A 24,128-nucleotide genomic window follows, 5' to 3' on the forward strand; every position below is an offset into this window, starting at 1 on the left:
GATAACCTGATATCCAAAGGTCTGGTCCCAGTTGCCCAAAATGTCAAAATGCAATTATATGCATGATTAGCCTGACCTGTTTCTATAGCACCCTCCCTCCCTGCGTCTCGCTGCTGGAGAAGCTGACAACTGCCGGCATGTTTATTTTGATGAGATTAGGTGTGGAGGAGGCCCCCACTGTGTGCAGCAGTAATGGCACCCCCATCTGGTCACTGGCAGAACTAACATCAGACCGCCTCTAGTGAACGGAGGGGAGAAATGGTGGGAGGGAGTAGGATAGAGCACTTGCTCAGGTGGGGAAGATAATCTTTCAATCTCTGTTTAGCCTTAGGAACTGTGGGGAGGGGAAAAAACCTAGAAACAAATGGAAAATAAATAAATAAAAATAAAACAATTTATGCTTCTTAAAGGATAATATGATCACAAATTATTAATCAAATCATCTTGATCCGGAAGGGGGAGGGGGGCGCTTTACTTTGTGGTGCTTAGCAGAGCAGCAATCCTCTCTAATCTGATTGTGTCGAGATAAGGCGGCTTTAGCCTCACCATTGTGCTACTCTGATTAAAGGGGGCAGGAGGCACACTGCTTTCCTTGGTGGTCATGGAGGCAGGTGAAAAACGCGTACACGCGCGCACACACACACACACACACACACACACACACACACACACACACACACACACACACACACACACACACACACACACACACACACACACACACACACACACAGAATCACATGCAATTGCTGATACCGATACAGATGTGCATAATCACTCGTATACAGTCACAGACATGCGTATACACGTAGACAACATTTGCAGACTCAGATTAACACACATACAGTATTTTTTGTAATTATTGCATGGATGGTTTTTTTCAATGTCATCTTAGATCATGTGCACAAAGACAGAAAAACAGAAACATATCGACTCATGCTCAAAGTATTGAAACACTTAAAGCAAAGCTATAAATGTTGGAGAGTGTTTTTAACAGTACTTCTATGTATATGTCTCTTAATTTGTTAATTATTTCTCTCAATAAATCCCTGCAGTATTAGCCTGATGAGCAGTTATGAACTCTAATATCATTACACTGTCACACACACCCCATACTCATAAGCAAATATACACTCACCCATTCACACACCATTTCAGAACTTTCTCATGCCATGTGTCTCATACAGTTCCTATGAAGTTGGCCTGCTTAGCCTAATTGGGTGTAGATTTGAGTTTGGAGTTCATAGATTTGAAAAGGAATATCTGAGGAAGTGTGCATTTTGACAAAGGCTGCAGGCTGGGATGTATGGAGCCCATGTGTCTCTGGAGAGTGGCGTCAGGTCCCTGGGTAGCCCATTAGAGAGTGTACCCCTTCCCGACCACCACCCCCACCCCCAGCTACACGGCTCCCCATACCGAGGGAGACCACAGCAGCCAGACGCAAAGGAGAATATTCATGTTACACTACCGTGTGCGTGTGATCCTTCAGTCGGCTTAAGCACACACAGACGTGTACACAGGCATGTACACACAGACAAACACAACACTCACACAGCCACTGATACATCTGCGCACACACGCAAACATGAAAAAGGCAGCACCCCCAATGAATGTTTGAAATGAAGAGAAAAGGAACAGGCTTAGTCATTTTAAACATCAAAAATAACTACATCAAGAGAACTTTTGGATTATATTGCATCATCCACTTGAAATAGTACACAGAATGTTGAAACACAGAGGAAATCACCAGCTGGTTTCATCTGAGTTTGTCTTCAGGATACTTCGTGCAGGCACAGTTGGGCGTCCGAGGCCAAAGCCAGCATGGGAGAACTTGGACACACCAATGCAAGGGATCTTTCTAACAGGAAAGGCTTTGATTGGTGTCTAAAGCCAAACAGGCATTTTACAGTGCCACATCAGAGGGAAGAAAAGATTGACCTATGACCAGGACCATTTTCACCTTGCCACAGACCACCTGGAAAAGCAATGAGTTAATGTTAGCCACCATTTATGCAGCCCCCTACCATTAATTTTGGAGCAATTCTGCTGTCACTCAACTCTCAAACAAACCTCAGTGTTTGTGGAGATTTACAGTGGACATGCAGAATGTTAAGCCAAGAGCATTTTATTAATTCGGTACAAGTAGCTGTTGTAGAACGTCTGTGCTGTACATTTTTGGCCTGGACTTAAAAGGGAAGTCAATTTTTTTTTTTTTTTAATGAGCTGAACATCCCAAACAAAGAGTCACAGCTGTGTTGTACAGCTTTAAAATACTACACATGCAAGATGCAGACAGTCTGCCAGACATGTTTGATGCATTCCAGACCAATAATTGCTCAAAATTGATGAAAAACCAATGTTTTGTGGTTGGTCACAGCTTTTCAAAATGATAATAAACAACAATTCAAGTGTTCAAACATTTTACTCAACCCCAAACCGCCCAATTGGGTTGAAAAACTGCTCAATCTGGCAACACTGGATGCTAACCAACTGTGTAAAGTCACCTGGTGGGAATATATTGTATCAGTCTGCTATGAATTAAGTGTTTGAAAATCACCTGTGTATAGTCTAGCTGATTACAAATGATTTTTGCCTTTTGATACATTATCTTGGTACATTAACTGTTATGTTTCCCCATATTTGTAATCCTCCACCATTTACTTTGACCCCCTTAGCGCTGGCCTATTGAACATTGCAGAGAAGAACAGTATTAATGACAGCCCAGTGCCTGAAAATGATGAAATTCAGATTAGTCATCATCTAACACCCCCTCGACTCTGACTTGTGTCGACTTGATGTTTGCTCAGAGGCTGTTGGCAGGGCCAGTTGTTTGAGGTGCTGTGGGCTGCGAGGCTTTGAGTGTGACCTCATGTTCCATTCTGTTTCTATGCCGCTGTGCCTCGGCTCTCCGTCCTCCTGGGCTGACACTTCACTGTAGCTCCAACAACTGCTGTGGGACACTGAACATCTGTAAGCCACTGCTCCGACTCACTCAGCCGCCTCTGCGCTGGGCTGCTGTGTGTGTATTTCCAGCACAGCTTGCGAGGTTGTGTGCAGCATACTTTGATGCTGGTCCTATTTGGTACAAGTTGTGAGCCACTCTGTCCGTGTGTGCACAGCATGTCATTGCTACAGGGACTTTTTATGTGCAGCATGTCTGCGAGAGTAAACAAATTAGCAAACTACTGTCAAATACAATGAGAGAGAGAGAGCGTTTACTGTACGTGACACTGCTTACTAACTGAAAGTGATGCTTTGTGTGTGTTGCTTGTTTGGGCGCCCTGTTTCTGCTTTAGTTCTACTAAGTTTCGCTCATCTGCTCATCAGCTGACGTCCTTGACATTTGTTTCCCCTTTAGTCAGCAGTCGACATGGATGATGAGAGACTTGTATACGAGGTTGAGAGGCAGCACATCTCATATGATTCACAGCTGAGGAAATTATTAAAAAGTAAGAAAATTATAGAAGTAATGAACAAATAACTTGGAAAGAGAGAGAAATCACAACTGGCGCCAAGAGTAAATCTCATTCCCTCCTCGCACCGCGGCTTCGCTCATAGTATTTCTGTACAACTTCTAACACGCTCCATTCACTGGGGTTTGATCGCTTGCTGTACGCTAGGCAAAGGTGTGATATGTGTTTTTGTGTTACTCCTTCGCACGCACACAGTGAATATGTCTTTTAACCGACACTACGATGTTGGTTGCAGTTGCCCTCACATTTCTGCAATATAACCGGGGCAGGCCCTTTCCGACGGAAAATGACTGGATTGTTGCCACTCTTCGCAGTCAATCATGTGACTCAACAGTTCTCGCTTTTTCTTTTTGTTGTGTCGTGTGAGAGGAAAAACAGTGAAAACCTTTGTAGTGAATTCAGCAGAAAAAATGTTTTATTAAACGCCTTATGTTTATTGACTTCTCTTTCATGTCAGTTCTTTTGTTCTGCCTTTGTAGTGGCAAAAGATCTCTGTGCATCATCATTTGTGAGCGATCTGAGATGTCAGAGGTGTCCTTTTGATGTGGAGTGCAGACCTCATACGAGGCACCACCTGTGCAGCTCTCGCAGCGCGCCTGTGAATGTTTTAGTGCGCTCGCATATGTGTGAATAGCTGCATGTGGGTGTAGATCTTTTTGAGTGTTTGCATGGAAGCATGTCTGCACGTGCAATTATGAGAGTGTGTGTGTGTGTGTGCGTGTGTGTGTGTGATCACAAATCAACCAGCTCGAGGCTCCAGAGGGAGCAGAATGGGCGTTAAACATCACCGTTCTTCTTTCCTTACCTTACCTAATGACTCCGGTAATCACGACAGTCTGATTCTCATTGCCGGTGTGTGTCACTGCCTTTGATCCCAGTAATTCCATACACAAGTTCAGAAAAACACAAGTTCGCGACACATTAACACAAATACACACACTATCAAATAGGTTTTTTTTGTATCTCAGTGCTGTTGCCTTGTGTGTCATCATGCATCAAGCACATGACCTCAGCGGTAGTCAATGAAGAGAGATAATGGAGTCGATGTGCACAAAGAATAGAGTGATCATGACGGCGAAGCTCAGCAGTCACTTATGCAAGTCTGAGTCAAGTCTTTAGTGTTTAGTCATGAGTCTGAGTGAAGTCTCAATCTGCATAAACCGACATAAGTTATTTCTGTAAAAAATGCTGTTGATTAAATCATGTCATATTTAGCTGTTGAATTTCCCCTCATAGCAGAGGCTTATTTCAGCGACACGTAATAAATACCACAAGTGTGCTCAATCACATCCTGTATTAAACTACCATGCAATAGGGAAGTTGGTGAAGCTTTGGGTTCTTGAGGTCAATGATTATAACTTCACAGGGCGCGAAACATGAAAATATCATTGCAATTTAAGATCAGAGGAAGAGGAAGCTATAGATTGTATTAATGAGACTTTTGACTGTCTCTTTCCAACCCCCCTATTTCTTGATAAGGTGTAAATGGTCAAATCAGATAAAGTTGATCTTCATTTCTGCATCATGAGCAGAAATTAGTTGTTTCGTTCTTTTCTATTTCCATGTATTAAATGTTTGCCCGTGTCATGTGCAACCCAAAACCACTCGCACTCTGTTTTGCAGATGATTATTATTCATAGGTCACAAATCTAAAGTTCAGGTCAAGTCTCAGAACATAAGCTGTCAAGGCCTATTTAAATGAGATGTCCGATTGAACACATTTTCTGTGTGCTCACAACAAAATTAAGGTCCTAATCCCTGAACTGACACACACAATATTGTGATAATTTAAAAAGATTCACTACTTTTCTTCCTTTATAGTCATTCCTCACACACAGGCCCTGAACTTTTAAAGTCTATGTGTATCCATCCAGGGACCGGATGCCATCCCAGAATGCACTGGTTGAGAGGCAGCGTACCTCTTGAATAAGGTTGCCAACAGGGTAACACATGTAGACAGCCCAAACATTCGCACTAACATTCACACCTAGTGTGTAGTCAGGCTCCAGTTCACCTAACCTTTGACTGGAGGAACTGGATATGCTCACAACACAGGACCTGTGTGGTGACAAAACACTGCCCCACTGTGCTGAGTATAATGCTAAATGAAAATTATAGAGAAAAACATGTATCATACTATAATTGATCAGTGATGGCTTAAATAAGTTGTCACATGGAATCATTATTTCTTGCAAAGTCTGGCAACACTTTACTGTTGCCACCACGATAAAAGATAAATATTTTATACTCAAGAGAGATGCCATCCATCTCTCAAAAACATGTGACAAGTTTGTATCTCAGAGAGGGGTTTGGTAAGTTTTTTTTTTTTATCTATCTGGGTCAGCCTTTTACCCCCTCCCCCTTCAGTGTCATCTGAAAAGAAGCAAGGCGACAGCTTTTTCCTCTTTTATTAATGCTTGTTAACTAATTACTTTTAATTTTCTTAGAAAATCCCAGATTAATAAGAATACTCATATATTTATAACATGTTTACGCCACCATGTTTACTCAAATGCAAACAAGCCCTACGAATAAACTATGCCTTAACATTTTAAATGAGGCTGGTTTGTTTGTGTTGAATATCTACAAATGATCTTTTAAACATGCCATTGGTAGAACTTCTCTAAAGCCACTCCAGAAAACAACTAGAAAGAGGCTACCTGGGGACGATTCCTCGAGCGCTGCTAATGAACAGAGGAAGGGAGACAACAAACGTGTTTTCTTCTTTAATTCTCATGGCCTCGGCTGTTTGATATAAGATGTATGCCAAGACCTCTTGTGGATTGGTGCGGTGCAGAGGGGAGACTATAAAAAGAGCAGCTATTAGACGGAGCGTGTCGTTAGTACGCATGCTAAAGTAACACTAACTCTGTGACACATGGACTCTTAGCATGAATGCGGCGATAAAAAGGTAACAGAGCCTTACCCCCATCTGTTTGGCGTTTATCAAAAAGCAAAAAACATGCGTCGTTCACTACTCGGTCCAACTTAGTGCCTTCATCTTTTATTTTTGTCTCTGTAATGATTTGGCTTTTTGTGCAATATTCTTGTCTCTCTGCTTTACTGTCTGTAGCAACCTGCTCAGTTTGAGGGTGAGCGTTAAAAGATAACATCAGTGTTATTATTTTGTATCCATGTGTTTGTACATGTGTTTATTAATGTTGATTAATCTCTTTGTGACTTTTTGTTGTCAGATTTAGCATATGACACGTCAATGATCTCTGTCCTCATCTTTTATCGTCTCTCTCAGAAAGATGTTTTATTGTTTTTATTATCTACTGTTTTCAGTTCTGTTAGAGACATGCTCGATAGACTGGGAAATGCAGGGGACCTCCCAAACACACACACACACACACATACACCAACACGCTCCTCCACCGTCAATCAGCCCTTCTCCATCCTCTCTACTGCCACCTCCTCTACCACAGGGAAAAGGTCCTGCTGATTAGAACAGGCCTCTCACTGAGTGCCATCCATCATCATCTAACCTACTGGTCCTCCCTTCTGATTACTCTGTTTCTGTCTCGCGCGCGCACACACACATGCGCACACGTACGAGAAGCATAAACACTCACACACGCAGAGACACACACAAAATCTGAATAGTTCACATTGATTGAATCAGGATTAATTAGCTATGAGGTAATCATTGGCTGCAAACAAGGCTGTATGTCAGGAGAGTTGACATTTAGTCGACACAGGAGAGGAAGAAGTGTGGGTGTGTGTGTGTGTGCATGTGTGTGTTTGGGGGCAGTGTTGCCGCTGTTTGAAGCATTGCACAGAGTGCTCCTTCACTAACGGAGAGAGGGTCTGACTGAGGCCTGTTTGGTTGTAAAAGCAAGCTGACAGCTTTGTTAACAAGTCCGAGCAGATGAGAGGGATTATTTTATTCCATGGCATGAGGACGGTTTCAGCAGATTTGGATTTGGATTTGTCGGCTTCCAGTGATTCACTTGTGATTTTTCATAAATTTGCCTGTAACACAGAATTAGGCAGTCCTAGCTGTCATTATTAGAATTATAATATCTTTCAGGTGACGCTGTGTCAGGGAGAGTTGCAGTCATCTTGCATCTTTAAACCTTAAAATAACATAGTAGTACTGGATGTAATGGTTTTGAAAAATAACTGAGATTTTTGTATGAGATGTCATGATAAGTAGGGAGACACTGTGGTCAATATTTCAAGGAGTCTCATGACTGTTATTTATTGTTGTTTCTGGACTTTCTGTGCCAACATCGGGAGGAAATATAGATGAATCCAGTTTTATTTAGTATGAGATTTGATCTGTTTCAAATTACACTAAGCAATGATTAAATTTCCCCAAAGTAGCGAGTGTGGCTAAAAAGCAGACTGATTCTATAGTAACAGAACTCAAAAGGAAATTTTCTTATACCCTCTTTCACACAAGCTAAGACGAACTTAATTGCCCTGTTATTCAAAGTCGACATAAACAAAATAAAATTCATCAAAACAATCTTGGTTGGTCTACCCCAAAAACCACCAACTCTGATTTGGTTGAAATAAACCCTTATTTCACAGAATTACATGTGAAAATATTCCTGGGGAAAGTCCAGACATAGCGGAGGTACAGACAGTGGCTCTGGAGGATAGAGGTGCTCTGATCTGGCAAGAAGAGAGCTCAGAGTTGATTTTCTAAAAACTTTGGGGGTTAAAAAGTAGATTCAAGTAGATTTTTGGATCCACATGCTGTTTGTCCCTGCTGCCCTTTCTGTCGTTGCTGTCCTGTGTGTGCTACTGTGTTAACTGGCTGAATGAGAGTCTGTTGCTGTGCAGTCGCTCTCACTCCTTCTTCAGAGACAGAGCATTAAACGAGCAAAATAAAATGACAAAATTGCCCTAAAAAACCGACTGGCCACTGTCTCAGCCAATTGCCAAACGCATATATAATTGTCCGGTTGCCCATCCCTAAAACAGATGATATACATCTATGTGAGTGTGTGTGTGTTCATGAATGAATGCCCACAAATACTTTCTTTATTTTATTGTACTTGCACATATTCCTCAAATTCTTGATGCAGTTTGGCATGTGATCTACGCATTACTTATTACTGGGTCACAGCAGTGTCTGAAGGTGTATAGTCTTTCAGTGAGCATGAAAAGACTGCTAAAAAAAACTTCACTTACATTTTATCATAATTATTTTATCCTAGTATTTGTTAACTGAACATGCAACATGAGGTCAAAAAAAGCATTTTTCGAATACATTTCAATTATACATCTTCAGAGAACGCTCTGTGCCTGTGTTTGACATTTTTCTCCATAGCAGAACATGCTTCCAGGATGTGGGGGGAAACGTGCTAACACAATAGAGCACCAAGCTAATTATGTTGCTGTCAATTATTCATCGGTAACTCAGGTTTGCAAGCTCGCAGACACATACAGTTTCCTCTTCACCCAGTGTGTCTTAAAGGCTTGCTCACAGGGACCACAGAAGAAGTTATAGACATCAATATTTCATAGATAATTATTACACCAAAGCCACTGACTTTAATATTCCTGGAAAGGGGCTTGTGGTGGGTTTCGGCAGCTCATTGTTGTTAGTGACACACCAGACTGGAAGAATGTCAGATGAATTAATGAATACAGAAGGATATGGATAGTCGAACCACTCCTCCTGCCCAACCACACATATGCATGCAAGTGAGCAGTACATGGACACACGGCAGATCATAACTTACTGGTTACACTTCAGTAACATTGTTTTGCACATTAAGATTTGATAGACATATTTCTCCAATGCATAAATCATCTTTTTTTCAGTTTTTAAAATAATTAAGAACTTATTAGCAATATGAGCACCACCTCACATTGGAAAGACTTTGATGTCGCTAGTGTGTGCTAGCAAAGAGAGCTGCGCACAGCTGTTGGCAGGATGCATAGTGATGAGGTCACGTATCTACTGTTTATGTGGCTTTGTGAGAATAACTGTAATATGACAATGGTGAAACAAAGTAAGCTTGTTTTAGTAACGTTATCGTTAATAGACCGAGGTTATATTTAATCCTATAACTAACATATTTGGTTTCTCTGTAATAGTAATTTTGTTGACCTGAAGTTGCAGTTATCAAGATTTCCTTGTAATGTTTGTCTTCATAATAACAATAAGCCAATGGCAAGATATAGTTTAATCGCAAGGTTGACATAAAGTGTAACATTATATGCCAGTTGTTCTATTCACTGCTGTGGCACCAGACGACAGAGCAGCTTCTCATCTCAGACCATCAGACTCCTCAATTCATCTTTAATATGAAGAATTACTTAATGTAAAAATAACTATATAGAAATAACCAATCTTCTCGTTAATGGTTTTGTTTGCTTATGTACTGTAGGTCATACACAGGCGCCAGTATTAAACTAATACTGTTTTATAACCAATTAAAACAACATTAGTAGTTTAGCTTCACGGGCTCTGCCTTGGGATTTGCATTGCAGTATTTATTTTGCACCCAACTGATGAGACGCAAACACAAATGTTAAACCAAATAAATAAAATAAATACGTAACTTAATGAAAAACAAAAATAAATAAATTAAAATCTTTTGACAATTAAAAATCTCTGCTCTGTTTGTCCAGCTATAATGAGTGATAACACTAAGAGTCAGAAAACTGTTGGCAAATGTAGGTATTTGAATGCAGCAAAACAAAAAAAAGTAAGGCAGTAATAGACAGCTGGCCTCAATTTATGCATCCCGTTAGAAAACAATACAAAAATAATGCAAACCGCCTTGAGAGGGCAAGCAAAATATACAAATGTCACCCTTTTGTCTGTCATGTATTGTCCCCCCACCTGACTCCACCATTAACCCCCGGGGGGCAAAGCTGGGTATTTGGAAGTGGGCAATGTTAGTTTAGTCCTGCCTCTGGGACTAATCACCTAATGAGGGCATTAGAAGAGTGTTAGGGTCACAGTGATTTGTATTAGCGTGTGTGTGCATGTGTGTGTGTGTGTTTGGTGCAGGTGGTATCCCTTGACATAGAGGGACCCCAGGGGAGATATTGAGGGGACCGGAGCAGGCTCGAGGGCCTAAGCTGTGCCCAGTCAGAAACTGCTTGGACGGTGATGGATACCTTGCCCCAGGGAGAATGGCCACAAGAGCACTTAACCGTAACCAGGCAGAGACAAACACAGACACACACACAAATGCTTCACAGACAGAGCAAGATCCAAGTCCCAGACACAGAGCAGACACAGCGCACAGCGAGGTGGAAATGAGATGTTTAGCTTGATGATGCGTGACATCTGTAATGCATTCTAATTCTCCCCATCGGAGCACTAGTCCTTAAGAATGATTGATGATGTTGTTTCATCGTCTCAGTAAACACAGCTTAATAAATGAAGACCATGTCTGATCATCCTTGAATGGAAACAACACTTCAATGATTCAAACAGAATTCAGCATTGTCCTAAAACCACAATATAGCATCACGTCATTTCACATGCATTTCACTCGAAGAAAGCTGAATCCGCCCTTTTCTCAGTGTTTGTTTTCATGCAGCACCATTTTAACTCATTTTTCATTATTTCATACCAAGGAACATTGAACATTTACTTCCTTGTGACTATGTATATGTACTTCTGCCAGCGATGTCGGTGTGTGTGTGTGTGTCTCTGTCTCTGATGTGTGTCATTATGTTTGCCTTTGTGACTGAGTTGCTTGACAGTAAAACTGGTTGTTTGACTGTTCAGTAAACGGTGCAGAGAGTAGCAATTTCACAATCATCACATCACGCTTTGCAGACAGCATTATTACAGATGTGGTGTGGCCAACTCTGCTATTATCATTACTTAACCCCAGTGCAGTTGCCCTGAACATAAGCCTACCATTAGCATTAAATGTTAATCGCCCATGCAACCAGCCAGCTTGGTGTCTAGGCTGGCAACAGTATCGTATTCCAATGTATTCTGCATATATTGGATAGCTACCGTGTAATTGACAAATAAATTTCAAATCAGGTAGACACTGGATGGTGTTTAGAACAAGGCAAGCATACAGGCTACAAGGAGCCGACACACTGAAGGTTTGTGTGTGCAGGTGAGTGTATCTCTGTATGAGTCCTTTGTTGAAAACATTTGCATTTTGGGTACTCGTGTAGCTTGTGCATTCACAGCAGGCAGGCTCCTAGCACAACTTCAGCTACACTTTTGTATGCTAAATTCCCCACATACTGTATACAACTCACCTCTGTGAATTTCCTCTACGGTATTGAACTGCTGCTTGCACGGTGCTTTATCCATACAGTATATTCTCAAAGTATTGATGAATGCAGCAGGCACCATGCACTCCAGTGCAGCAGCAATGTGTCAATATCCCAAGACATGAGTTGACATACACACCAGTACGGTGAGCTACTGTAATCCTCAGGGGAGGGGGGCATTGAATACATAGCACCACAGCCCTAGCTGTCAATGACATCAGAGGTTCTTGTGAGGTTCCTCCACAGGAGACCATCATCTCATGGGACCCGGAAGATTACAGTTTGGGTGTATCAGCACGAGTAGAACTGTATTTTCTCACATGCCGTGTTTGGTATAAGTAGAGGTTTTTTGCCATCGGATGATTTTCAAGTAAGCTTCATGCAGAAAAACCATTATGTTATTATACATAATATCATTCTAATAAATCTAATGTATCTGTAATATACATTTGTTATTAACGGATAGCATAAAGGGAACTCATAGCACATTTAAAACTATGTATTAGTGTAGAAAACAAAGTAGCTTGGCGGCAGCATTTCAGTGTGATCCTTTTCCTTCATCCAATTCGTCAATTGTGGTTTTAGTCAGTTTTCCCTAATACAGTGTTGACAAAAGCATGAACTACTTTTGTTGTTGTTAGCTTAAAGAGGGGGACTGCTTAGTGTGGTGCTGACAGCTTTTTAAACCAACGTGAAATAACCATAAATAAACCAGCTCTACCAAGCCACAATTCTGTGATGGCTATAATATTGTGGTCCGAAGCAAATTACAGCAAGTAAATAAGGTCTCTTATACTGTATCATAGCAAACAAGTCATTGGTCTTTGGTTATGGATAACCTAACCATGACTTATTATGGCAAAAATGACTAGATTTGCTGAATTACAAACCTTTCTAGAACAACGCCATGTAGACTAAACTCTCTACTCTACTCTCTACTTTCTGTTTATAGTCATTGTAACCATAAGATTAACTTATTCCTTAAAATGAGGATTTACAATCACCAAGTCATGGTTCAGTTTTGCTGGTCTCTTGAAAAGTGGATCTTGGATCTTTCTGTGTGTTTTCATTTGTAGACCTACACTGAATACGTAAGTGTTTCACCCAGTTCTAGCACAATGATTGACTGAATTTCTCCTCAAAGGAATAGTTAGACACAGCATACGTGCTATTTCTTGCCAGGTGCAACGACTTATCCTGGTCTCCACTGGTTGCCTGGCAACCTCACTGTTATGTCAAAAACCCATGGCTGACAAATAGTCTCACACAAAAATCCTCATAAAACAACTGAAGCACGACTTGTCTTTGTTTTTTTTGTGCAGGATTATAAAAAAGGTTATATTTCGTGTTGATTTGTCAGTTGGGTTTGAGAGTCCCGCCAGCTGTTTCCACCTATTTTCAGTCATTATGCCGACCTAAGCTAACTGTCTTTTGGCTGTAGCTACGTACACAATGGACAGACAGAGAGTGGTGTCAATCCTCTCATCTTTTTTGAAGAAAGCACATTATCATACTTCCTAATATGTCCTCCTATTCTGTAATAATACATTTACAATCCTTATAAGTTAACTACTTTTGATAATAGCACTATTTTACTTGCACAAGAACATCTTCTGCCACTTAGTCATTTGGTGGTTACACAAGCTTTAATCAAACAAATGTAAATGTTTTATTAGTGGAAAACACGAAGCAGCATTTGTTGCGCAGTGTCAAATAATTACTGTTTTCAACAGCAGTTGCTATTTGTTTACTTCTTGTAACAGGGAGAGATCTACGTGCCTGCAAGGGCTACTGATTAATGATAGGAAGACACTCGTAATAACCTTGGCTTAACCAAAGCAGCATCTACCAAAATAATGCTATGAAAGGTGCAGATAGTTGATGTGGTGTACAAAACTGACACTGTTTAAAAAATCAGCACTTGCCAGCCACAGGGACATTCTCCGCTAGAAGGATTACAGACTAACAAATTAAAGGAATAGAGAATGACAATGTGACTACACATGCTTGCCTTTAGTGTCAGTTTCTTGGCCCAAAGCCCAAAATGAAGAAACCAAGGAAAATGCATGACATGAAAGTTCAGGTTTCGTAGAACAGTGGGTAGCTTATTAAATCCTCTTTGATCCCGCTGTCTTTGATATCTGTGCTCTCATAAAGAATTCACTTTCAGTAGTAAATATAGGTAGTTCAGAGAGACATCATGACACACACCCCTCATTCCCTTACAGTCTCTTTAAATTATACAAAACAACCTTGGAAAATATGCAGGTTGTAAAAAAAAAAAAAGAAATCAGCCAAAAGGAGTGGGAATATTCAGTTCCTTGACTTAGTTACATCTGGGGATTTGGGGGATTTGCAGGTTATTAGGATATTGAGGTTTTGCGATAAGTTCAGAACAAGTTCACCAGAGCATTTAGGAATGCTTTCATTTGGACAGTGAACAAACAGCAGTGTTTCTCTCTACATAATTCAAAGCAATATATAATGCATGGTTCAACGTCTCTGCTGAGATTTTTTGGATCATTTTCAGAATAGTAGGTAGGTTAAATATGAAGGCAAATGCTGTAGACTATTTGATTTGTGTTCTTTCCACCCTGTTTTCAAAGAGGGCATAGACAATACTGTGTATACCTACCAAAAATGAAATCTCATTAAGAAAAACCCCAAACAAACAGCTAAAGGATTATACTGCTTCTTATGTGAGTCTGATTTCTTGTATTTATCACCAAGTGGTTGAACATAGATACTGAGACAATGATACTACGCCCACAAAAGTTTGTTGGTCAATCAGATGTTTGAAACTTTACGTGTGCACTTGTTATTTGTGTCCATGTGTGTGCTGTTGTGTGGCTGAGTTGACAAATGTGGCCAAGTTAGCTGGGATGAAAAGCCCTCTGCCCGTGACCCCTTATCCAAGTTGCCATGGCATCTCTCTGTTTGTAATTGTCCCAGTTTTCTGGGTTGAAAATAATGACCAGCATCTATCAGGGGCCTGCCATCCCTTCCTGTCCTGTCCCGAGCTATACCCTGACCTGGCAATGCCACCCTGCTGAGCCCACCTTGCCCGGAGGCCAGGCCTGTTTGTTTGCCTTGCCCAAAGTATGACACTGTGCCGCGGAGACGGAAAGGTCGTGGCTGCCCCTGACCTGACCTCTCACCCCTCCTTCTGCTTAATGCCAGGGCACTGGGGGTGTGATGACTTGGATAACACACATTTACTCGCAGTTAGATAAATGAGCATGCACGCACATACTTCAGCACACAGATTCACACACACACAAAAAGAAACCGAATTAACCCACACAGTCAAGCAAACTTTAAGAAGTGATCTTTCTTGCTCTGCTTCATTTTTCATCCGTTTGATGGATATAGGTACTCTAGTCAGCATTTGCTGTTTTTTGTCTGGGAAAAGCAACAACAAACAAGGTTTCCACAACAACGATCGGAGTCTTTCAAAGAGATGACTCCGCTTGATGTCTAAGTGAAAGTTTACTTAATTGGCGCTGTAATCTGCCATGTTAGCGGAGCCAAAAAGATTCAGCCCCCGCATCCTCATTAAAACAATACAAACCTACTTTTGAACAGTAAGTTGAGGGATTGATTAGGAAGACGCCTGTTCTGATATCCATTTCTTTCATTGTTCTCCGCTGGCTCAATACGGCAGGCATTTTCATGGTGCATTCCAATTACCTCGGTGCAGATCAAGAAAGGTGCCAGATTAACTAGAGAAACCTTGCTAACACAAAGAGAATTCCTAACTTAACAAGATGTCATTTCTCATTGATAAGCACTGTCAGAAATCTCCGTGGCTTCTCTTTCTGAATAATTAGGAGGTTTGGATTTGAATACATACACAGAGACTTCAGGAATCGTTAGATACAGCGTGCAATGCTGTGTTTAATATTTCACAAATTTCCCTTTTTCAGTCGAGCCCATGAATATTTGTAATGGGTTCTTTCAACTTCCTTTTTCAAGCTCTTGCTCAAGAACATGTGAGGTAAAGAAAGTTTAAGTATATCCGGATTTGATATAGCGTACAGTGTGTTGCGACTGGTAGAACTCCTCTTGACATGCGAGTTAATAATTAAGATAAGTTCACACGTTGCTATGCTGTAACGTTAATAGTGTGTCATCCCTTTTCCTTTCATGGGGTTTTCTTAATGTTAATATTACAGTACATTGTTAAGATTTTGTTCGTAAAGTTTCACTAAGCACTTACTTTCTGCACACTGCACTGATCCACATTTATGGTTGTCCTGCTTTGGTAATCATTATGCCGTATTTACTGTCCTTTGTGGCCACCAGCCTTTGTTAGCAGAGTTTATGCTTCTAATGGGCATCAGGAGCCTACAGAGGCAAAGATCCACTTCATTGGGGCCACTTTCTTTCATGTCGCTCACCACAAAATCGTCTGCACGGAAGATTTGGCCTCACACGGCGCCCCGTTGGTGTGCATTTGCTGCGAGTGTCTCATTTTTGTGGAGCTCTGGGGGCATTTTAAGTGTCATCATTTAGGCTTCAGCAGCCTCGTCGAAATGAGGAGGGCCCTTATGATAATGACCATCACCCTTCCCTGTATGCTAAATGACATTACATCTTTTCCCCTCAATTTGAGATTTAAAATAGATTAGTTTCCCCCTGAATAATGCCTGTTAGTAATGGAAACTCTTGAGAGGCTGGGCTGAAAATACACATTCACACATAGGCCCACACACACATACATCATGTTATTATCACACTCCAGGGGAAGTCTTATTAATCTTCAGAGTTTTTTTTTTTCTTTTTTGCCCTTCTTCCTCATTTGGAGGCAGCTCATGAACAATTCAGCTTCTGCCTGCTAATGGTGTTTCACAAGGCTCTGTGGGATATCTTTTATACATCAATAAGGGCAATTATCAGCTTAACTGAGAAAGCAGTGTCGCCAGCTCAGCCATGCCCTTCTCCTCTGTGCTCTACCAGTGTAGTGTCTTGACATGCTTTAGTAAAGCAATGCACCAGCACTGCCAGAATTAAGGGTTACGCTTACCGCTGGGCCTACCCATTTAAAGCAAAGCAGAATAAATATCTCAGTCCGGCACTTAACTACAGGTTAAAAAGTGTGACAAACAGCAGCAAATTTAATTGAGCAACTTTAACATTACATACATATGAGTTCTTTTTGTATTCATGCTTTGAGCAAACACTTTATTGATTTCATCGTAGATGTAACTGTAAAGTGCTTTTGAAACTGTTAGCTGTTTATTAGACTATTCGAACATGGACTGTTAATATAACCAGATATTAATTTATTATTTTAAAATGTTTTCTTGGGTTCATTTATTAATTCATATATGTTTTAACTTTTCAGTTATTTTCTGTTGCCACTCTCCTGAATAACAACTGAAAGCACTTGGCACAAGAGGGCACTACAGCCACGCATACCCCCCGGGGATGCCACCCCACCCCACCCGATCCCAACTGTCCTGCCTCCATGCCTTTTCATTGTTCAGAAGGGATTGGTGTGGGGGGGTTGGCAGCCATGCACAGCTGGCAGCATTAGCGGCTTAACCCTTGATGCTAATGCTAATATAGGATTGGGCATGGAGCAGACATTGTGAGCCATATGACCACTGGCGGGCAGGAGTTGAGAGGGGCGAGGGGTTGCTATTGGTGAGCTGATCCATGCATGGATTAGTGGGCAACATGGCAGAGTTAGTCCACTGGAGAATGCCACCACTCGGGTTCAGCTCCCACTACGCTAATTAGATCAAGGCGAGGAGATGTTGTGTATTCGGGATTTAAGACTGTTAACACAGTCAAACGCTGCTCTGTTGGGTTGGTCACCATTTTCTTCAAGTAACATGTATCAAACGATTGAGCTCAGAAGTCCTGATATTTTCCTTTGGAAAGGACACGTCCACTCTTTACGTAGTCTCTCCAAATTATCTTGTGCTGAATAATCCTCAAGCCTCTTTTCTTTTAAGCAGTTCAGCAGAATCTCCCAGTCAATTTGAAACAGTGCCCTGTGGCCTTTCTGCTCTCCCATGCTCCAACCCTCATATCTCTGCCACCATCTCTGCCGGTGCCAAGCGTTGCTTCATCCTTCTGTTTTGCTGTTCAGCCCCCTCATTGGCTGCCCAGCCGTCCTCATCTGGTGAGACACCAGCAGCTGGCCAGACAAACCTAAGGTAGTATGGTGGCTGTGGAGCTCAGTTGCCCTCAGAGGCCCACAAACCTTTGTGCTCAGTTCCCACAGCAGCTCCAACCTCTGTTTATGAACAAGAGGGATCAGACCAGGGCTTATATTTATAACCACACCACCATGACCGCCGCCGCACCATCACAGTAATCACCACTGTGCATTGAGCCTGAGTGGAGCAGACACTTGGCCCGCTCCAGATGGGCACCGGCCAGCTTGGCCCCTCAGCCCGGCAGCTCTGAACTGAAATCATAGATGGGCTTTGCCCCTGCCAGCTCTGAACTGGCACACCAGTTGTTGTGATCTAGTAGAGGAAAAAAAAATAGGGAACATGATGATAATGTTTCAGCTTAATCATTTGAAAGGTCAGTTTTGCTTTGTTCCCTGTTGCGCTTTGTACGGTGATTTGTGAGTGCAAGGTCTCAAATTGCTGGACTAATGTTCTCATGGAGAGTGTCTGTGTCATACATTTTGGCAGACTGTATGATTTTGTTCTAGACTGATGAATTTAAACGACTGCCAGAAATGCTATTTATATTTCCAAACCAGAAAGATTAAAAGGCTTAGTGCTAGTCAGCTGTTTTTATTTTTATCTCTTTCTATGTAGAACTACTGATCTCTTCCTTTGTCAGCTAATTCTGGTTTTCTTTCTCTTTCCAAAATCTCTTTATCCAAGTCTTATTTGAGTCAAACAATTTGTCGCCAGACATGGGTATTTTACAAGGTCTTGGAAAACATTTCATCCTTTTAATTTAAACAGATTTCTTTTCCAGTCTTGACCCCTGGAAAGATGCCGTTGTGGTGGCTAGAAGTGGGGGGAAAGTGAGGACCAGTCTCACCACACAGCCCACCACAACAACCTGACAATACTACATTTCCTCACTGTTAGTGATCTAGCAGACTCATCTAGCCAAGGCACATGAGCAAACACATCCCTTAAACCATCTCTCTGCATGTCGAGGTCAGCTCCAGTGGTCCCGAGGTGGAGGAAAGTACACTCCACTGCGCCAGTTTAAACTTAGCCCACACTGACATGCCCATTTGAGGTTTTAGGTTGCGTTTCAATGGTTTTCTGTGGATGCCTTAAAAAACGCCCATGGGGAGAATTAGTGGGAGCTTTGGCAATACAGCAGAGCCACAAGTAGGTGAAAGGCAAACAGAGCTCACAGATTGGCGATGTCAGTCAAACGGCTGTAGAGCACTAGCCATTAGCTCATTAGCAGTAGGCTTCATGCTGGGTTTGGCTGGTGTGCACAAATGGCGAGGTGATGATAGCTATTTTGCTGTCCAGACCGAGAGAATAAGAAATAGTAGGAGTCTGAATAAGTAATGGAAATTGTGTCAGTTCTTCTGGACTAGTGGAGCTTATAATGATGTCATTTTATGGGCTCATTGTTTCAATTATACATGGGTTTTAAAGTCAATAGTGATCTCAGCAATATTATCAATACTTAACCTTCCATTTTCCAAGAATTGGCTTTTGTTCTGTTGAGCCAGAGTGCAAAAAAACATTTTAAAGCGCCGACACAAGGCCTGAAAACCAAACCTGTTAAGGATTACATTGAAGGCCTCAGCATAAAGAGTAAATCCCCTGGGATTGACTGGCATCAGCCAGACAGTATTGCTAACTTTCTGGATCTCTGTAGACACAGTTCACATTGACCATTGTCCATCTGACAGGTGGTGTCTATGCAGCTCAGCTCTGCTTTGAGAAAAAGTCTGCCCAAGAATGCCATTCACATATTGTGACTTTTTATTGAGGATCTTATTGAACAGTTTCTTTCTGAAAGTTACAGTATCTGTATGAACATGAAGTTAGATGTTAGATTTATTTAGATTGGTAAAAGGTGCATAAATCTGGAGAACAGAATGAGAATTGCTTATTTTGATATTCAATTAAACCTTATTAAACCTAATTTATTAGTAAAATCAAGGTGTAAAGTGTTTAATTCAAGTATTGTCCTAACAGTGTTCAGTGAGAACACCAGAAGGCATATCTTCCATGAAAGTGAAAGTTTAAATTTCAGCAACATAAGTGATTGTTGACTGCAGGAAGTGTAGCCCACACCATCATCATCATGCAAAAACAAAGTCTTCAAAATCACCTTCCAGTTCAGTTTGGCATAAACCAGGTTTGGCTCCTCTCTGTTTTCTTTGTCTTGTATCATTGTTTTAGTATCGCTGATCCACAGCGCAAAAAAACTCCTGTATTTTGAGAATACAGTTTGATTAGGGAGGCTAGAAGATCAGCAGCAAGGCAAGAGTTGCAAGCTAGTATGCAAGCAGGTGTTTGCTAGCAATTCTTTCCGTCTATAGTCTGTAGATTTGAACGGACCTCATCGCTGCCTGTCTGGGAATGACAAAGGCATGTACATGAATGCAGTCCAAGACCCAGTTGTCTTGTCATTTGTCTAGTGTGTGTGTGTGTGTGTGTGTGTGTACAAGGTTTGCAAAGCTCGTGGTGTCAGCTTCTGGACGTGTGTGTGTGTGTGTGTGTGTGTGTGTGTGTGTGTGTGTGTGTGTGTGTGTGTTGGAGTGTAAGAGAATGAGATCAGGTTACGCTAGGGATAATCCTCCCAAAGCCGTTTTGTTCAGGCCTAAATCACTGGATATTACCCTACCCATAAGTGATTTTAATTGGTTGTCTCATATAACACAGACTCCCGCCTAACGCTAATGCCGCCCTGTAATTGGCTGAAGGCTGCCTCTGCCTGTTAAGTTCATGGGACAATAATGGTTTAGGTGGCAAAGTTACTGGATATTGGAAGTGATCAAAGGATCAGACTCTTAACTATCTCAGATTCATTGTCTGGCTTTGGTGCTGTTTTGGGTCTAGGAGGCTGAGGGTGTGTACAATGTGTGTGTGTGTGTGCGCACGTGTATGTGGACTTTCATGGGGCATGCGTGGGGTGATTGTGAGCTAGTTTGTGAAGGGCTCGTGTTCATTGGCTAATTCTGTCTCGCCTGGACTGCAGATAGCACATATTGTCCTCGTGCCTCCCACCTCCCCTAATTGAAGACTTGGCTCTCCAGATGATTCCAGATCTCTCAGTTACCATAGTGATCATGGTGGCTTTGATAACCACGGATGGCTATGATGCCACCTCCTGCAGACTCCATTGACCACAGTTTGGCCGGCCATCTGGGGTTCTAGCTGGCTGGCTAAAGGGACTTTGGTGCATGCTGGTTGGCCGCTGGCATGTTCAACCTGCCACTTGGCTTGTCCATTATCCTCTTTCAGCAGGGGGATTCCAACACAGTCTCATATAATTTTGTAATTTTGTATTTTTGAGGACAAACTCATAGCATATGTTGTGGACACAAATAATGTGAAGATTATATGCCTTTACCATTGAACGATTATGAGGCAATAAGCCCAATGTTCACCTCTTCCCTATGTAAAGAGCTATGGTTTTTACGGAAAATGAATGGACTAAAACAATTGTGATACAGCTTAGGTAAAATCAGTGGTCAGTTTTTTATATGTAGTTTAATGCTGTCATCATCTGATTTTCTTCCATCCTGTTTTAAAGGGTATGTCATTTTACCCTTACCCCTTCACTACCTTTTGGGGAGTTGTTCCAAAGCAAGAATGACTCTGAACTGGTAGGAAGTTTCGATTGGACCGGATGCTCTTTAACACTCTCTAAATCCCAAATAGCCTGTTGTTTTATTGGGTGCAATCCATTTGGGGTGGCATTGTTTCTCTCCAATGTTGTATTGAACTTGTGTTTTCTTCTAAAGAAATTTTCATTTAATAATATTTTGGATTAGCAGGATGGAGTTAGGGTTGACCGGTTAGATGAATATAATTGATGACTGTCTTTTTCTTTTTTTTCTGTTTTGATGGAGTTGTGCACAAAACATACTATACAGTACATATTCTTCATCGGCCGAAGCTTTGAAAAGATTACAGTATATCAAATCTATCTCCGCAGTCAGTCACTTCTGCTGAGACTCGTGTGACTAAGGGCAAACAATGACACACGACTGTTCATCCCTTCCTCTCTTCCCATTGCTCTACCTCTTGCCCTCACACCAAACCCTCTTTCTATTCGCATCTGTTGCAGACAAGGCTAAAAGCATCTATTTCTCTCTAATCCTCTTTAAGAGCACAATGGTGGTGCACAATTTATTTTTGTGAGGCCATTTGTCCCAGACAATAAGCACTAACAGGCTAGACTCTGTGTTGCTCACTTGCTCCCCCAGCCTCCTACCCACCCACCCACAAAACCTCCACTACCATCGCACAGGTGCATGTGTGCATGCCCTGACCTTGGGAGCAATGCAGAGCTTGTCTTTATGAGGCCTTGAGACATGGCATTTGTGGCATTTAACCCCCTCATCACTCTGTGACCCCCATTCACCCCCTCCCTCTGCTTTGGTACTGTCATTCTCTTTCCACCCTCCTTCCTCTCTGCCCCTCTCCTCACATCCTACTCTTCCTGCATATTCATCCTCCTCCACCTCCCTTGCTTCCTTGTTAAATCTCCTTCTGTCACTGACTTCAGCCCTTTAACCTGGCAGGTAAACAGCCATGGTCCAGGTGTGTGTGTGTATGTGTTTGTGTGTGTGTTGGGGGTAACCAGACAGACACAGAATGTACCCCCTCCTCCCATACACTGGGCTCGCTTTGAGAGGGTAGAAAGATCTTGACAAGGTCAGTGAGCTTTGTAGCTCATAATTACCCATCCTGGGTGTACAGTAGATATGTCAAAGCAGCTGGACCACGTAGGGTTCACACTATATAGAAGGAGATGAATCTGTAAGCTGAAAATGGTCCAAATAGATCTGTAGTTTCTCTGGTATCTTCATTCAGGCTGAACCCTCTCTTCATGGTTTTTCACTTATTTTGCAGAAAAAAATTCACTTTGTTTCCATGACTATCCACTCCATATCAGTTAACAGTCACAAAGATATATAAAATCACAATGTCTTGCCTAGGTTTAGGCACCAAAACAGCTTGATAAGGGAAAGATCGTGGTGTGAGTTGAAATAAGTACTTGGCTAAGGTCGGAGAACAATCCTCATCACAGTTGAAAAGAAACCAGCCTTGGCTGTCAGTTGGAAATGGGAAGCAAAAAGTGGTCTTTCATGTCAGACGTTTTGTTGTCCCTTCCTGCTCCTGTGGACTTTTGGCTCTATAAAAACCCCATGCTACTTCCTCCTTTGGTCTCAATGGACAAGTAAAAACTGCAACTGAACGCAAACATATCTTGTTTTTGGCATTTGCTTTAACAACCGATGGCCTGAAGGGGGGCACTGTGGAGCGCACATGTCCCCCTTTTTTTAAATTCATGTTAAATAAACATTTTTTCCATATTTATATCCTTTCTACTTAACCTTTCTCTCTCTCAGCTGCAGTACTTCTCTGTCCCAGGATTGAGATATTATGTTGTTACAGTATTGTCCGCTTTTATTTTAAATCAGTTCTGTCAAAAGTTTCTTCTCATTGACAACAATACCAACAGTGAAAAATGATTATGCAAAATGGATGTTTGCTTTGACTCCTTTACTTACCACTGTTGGTGAACAACAGTCATATATTACATGTTCCCTTTGAAGCAGGTGTTTCTTGGGGGAAAAGTTTAAATTGAATTCATTCAGAGGAGGTTTCTCTCACTGGTAGAGGTTAATGTCTCCATAGCTGTTGCTGCTGTTGGTGGTGCTTTCAGAGATGTGTATCTGATTATGGCACACACCTTCCCTCACTGCTGTCCTTGGTGGATTCCCAGTAAAACAGCCCTCACTCACCTGATGATTAACAAGATTTAAGATGGTGGAAGCCACATGGGGCCTCATTACCATCGTAAATACTTATCCCACTGTTCCATTTTTTCCCGATTTTCCATTTTTCTATGGCATGGTGGGAAGAGGAGAAGGTAGAGAGGGGGTTAGGAAAGTACACAAGATGCTGTAAGAGGAGGGGAGTTTGTGGTGTTGTGGGAATGCAGACCCACCCTTCTCCTCCTCCTCTCTCCTCTCAGGTTAATTCCCAAGATATCTTCAACAGGCTCCTCTGCGGGCCCAACAATGGCCCCTTGGCCCACCACTTCCCAACTCCATCTCCCTTGGCTCACTCTCAGTTTTTTCTACACCGACTACAATTACAGTTATCACGCACAGGCACAACCATTAATGAGGAACTATGGAGGCAGCAGAGGAGGCTGCACAGAGAAACAGTAGGGGAAGGGTGTGTGATTGTAAGACCCTGAGCTAATCATAAAATGTTGTTGAATCAGAGGCAAATAGTGAAGAAT

The 24,128-nt window shown here is 41.8% G+C and overlaps 1 protein-coding gene across 6 annotated transcripts in view; it reads left to right on the plus strand.

Moving 5' to 3' along the window:
* LOC311260473 (uncharacterized protein) overlaps window positions 1–24,128 on the plus strand; it is a 125,762-nt gene that overhangs the window by 38,157 nt on the left and 63,477 nt on the right. For 2 of the 6 annotated variants that reach the window (XR_014623021.1, XR_014623022.1), the window contains one exon: window positions 10,453–10,818. The exons of the other annotated variants lie outside the window; for them this stretch is intronic. The gene's annotated coding sequence lies outside the window, so the exon portion shown is untranslated. Of the gene's footprint in view, window positions 1–10,452; window positions 10,819–24,128 lie in introns of those variants that run through there. 6 annotated transcript variants of the gene reach the window in all.

Source organism: Pagrus pagrus (genome assembly GCF_965226575.1).
Source record: "Pagrus pagrus genome assembly, chromosome: 1".
In the NCBI taxonomy this organism is placed as follows: domain Eukaryota; kingdom Metazoa; phylum Chordata; class Actinopteri; order Spariformes; family Sparidae; genus Pagrus; species Pagrus pagrus.